This window comes from Dendroctonus ponderosae, unplaced genomic scaffold, assembly GCF_020466585.1.
Source record: "Dendroctonus ponderosae isolate FM_Combo_2020 unplaced genomic scaffold, Dpon_F_20191213v2 Dpon_F_20191213_9, whole genome shotgun sequence".
Lineage (NCBI taxonomy): Eukaryota > Metazoa > Arthropoda > Insecta > Coleoptera > Curculionidae > Dendroctonus > Dendroctonus ponderosae.
Genome location: NW_026019116.1, coordinates 3,684,350 through 3,686,642, shown reverse-complemented (window position 1 = coordinate 3,686,642; position 2,293 = coordinate 3,684,350).

The following is a 2,293-nucleotide window of genomic DNA, read 5'->3' as shown; positions in this document are numbered from 1 at the left end:
AAGCCGATTAAGTATAAGTCAGGACTGTAAATATTGCCATTCAATTGGATTCCCACTAGTAAAAGGAAATACAAAGAAAAGTGAACATCGAGACAGATTTGCAGTTAAAAAATGCAGACAGTATGAAAAATTGTTACATATACCCAAAAACAACATTTTGCATTCAAATGCTATTAACTTAAACAGCAAGAAAAACAGCGCATTTTCCAAGAATTCTAGAATTAATCTTATTTAGAAAGAAAAACCGGTATAAGTATGTTGTAATGTAATAATGTTCTGCAACATCCTAGAGGAATGCCATTAAGGACCGTAACTCTGTGGATTCAAATTCAAACCGTTCGTATTGCGACCAAAATGATGAAAAGTTTGAAGCTGAAAAACAACAACTTTGAAACGCGATTATTCGAAAACCTCTGGACAAAAAGCAACATAGTGATAACTAATGTAAAGAGAATTTAACGCCCTTTAAAACGATGTGCCACTTGACCTACCTCTCCTAGGGGGTTGAAGCAAGGAGGCTTAAAATTGACGGATCTTTCCGATTTTTAATATTTTCAACTGCAAGAAAGATATTAAGGGTGGGAAATTTTCAAATTAACACCCTGTGTAAAACCACTCCGATAATAATCGATATCCGTTGCCTAAATAGCTGATCAATAAATTGTAATTTATTTGATATATTGAGCTTTTATTTCATGGCAAAGCACTTGAAATAGCGCTGATAAAATTAGTCAAAAATAAAAAATAACGCGTAAAAAGTCGATTAATTATAATAAAATACAGGGTCAAATTTGCATCAATGCAAACAAAAAAACTGAGATATTTGCAAACTAAATCATAAGTTTGGCAACAACTGTAGATGATTCGCTCTTGTAACTCGTAAATGTTGTTTTATGTGTAAAACAACTAAAGTAGCAGGGAAGTAAAAAAGTACTAATCGGTTAATAAATTCGCCAATCTAAATTGTTGAAAAGTAGAAAATATTCATATTTTCTTGTCGAAAGAATGCCAGAGCTCAGAGCAAGGCTTTTGCGAATTGTAAAATTACAGTTTACAACATCACTTGTAAACCCTTTTCAACTCTTACTTAGTACCGCGTTCTAGCAAAAATGCAAGATCAACAAACAAAATTCAGCGCAAAACCTTTAACTGATTTTCTGTGATCTGCTGATGCTGAGTCCCAATAAATTTTCATTTTCGCAATTAATCACCTAATTTAAAAAAAAAACAATATACTGGTTCCGCGTGTCTATAACGTCAAAGAGTTGACTAATATTCTTCCTCGAAAAAATTCTTCTCTGTCGCTCTTTCTGAAGAAATAGTTATTCATTTCAAATTCTGAAGAGCACAATTTAAAAAGTAACCTTAAATGCGCTGCAACGTTGACAAGTTTGCTGCATACATGCGGCTTTTTCGCAAAAAAAATTGTTCTCCATCATTTCTCCAAACGGAAAATATTTTGCAGTGTTTTAACAGATGAAACGCTAGAGTGGTACTAGAATTAAATTCTGCCAAAAACTGAAAACATTTGTTGAATCTGAATAGAACCACGCAAGACATGACAATAAATTAAACCCCAATACCAATAAAAAATAGAAAAATATGTAAGGGAATTAATTAGCCATACGCATCCAAAACACAGAGATTTTGAAATGTGGATGTACCGTAAGGTACTTGTTTATAACCAGAGTTCGAATTAATTAAGAGGCACACGATGAAGAGTTTGCAGCACTGATGCTTTGCAACACCTAATTGTCCTCAAAATCAACAGATTTGCCGAGATTGGCCATGTAATGCGCTATGAAAAACACGAACATCTGCTGAGAAGTGAGAAACATCCGAGTGTGGACAAAATCGACGCAAACACTCTCCTTGATACCCACTTGATAGAGACGATTCCACTCGACTCGGTAGTCTCATAATTAACTCAATGGTCTAAACCATTTAATTAAATAACAATTAAGAACAACTGATTAAAATTGGTCGTTTTTTGTCTAAGCGTTTAACATTATCATAGTTTCTCGTTCGTCATACCCGATTGAACTTAGATCGACACTTGCATGGAAAATTATAAACAATCTTGACTTGAAGTAAACTGGCAATATTTTTATTGCACAAATTCACATGATCCGTGATCTGGGCACCACTAGAAAGAGAAATATTCTTTCCCTACCCGCATTCCCAGTATGTCCTTAATCTTCAGGAAAAATTATAATTTTTGGTGGAAAAAATATTCTTTATAGAAAGGGGGTATGGAGTGCTTTACGAAAACAACACACGCGAATTATAAGTG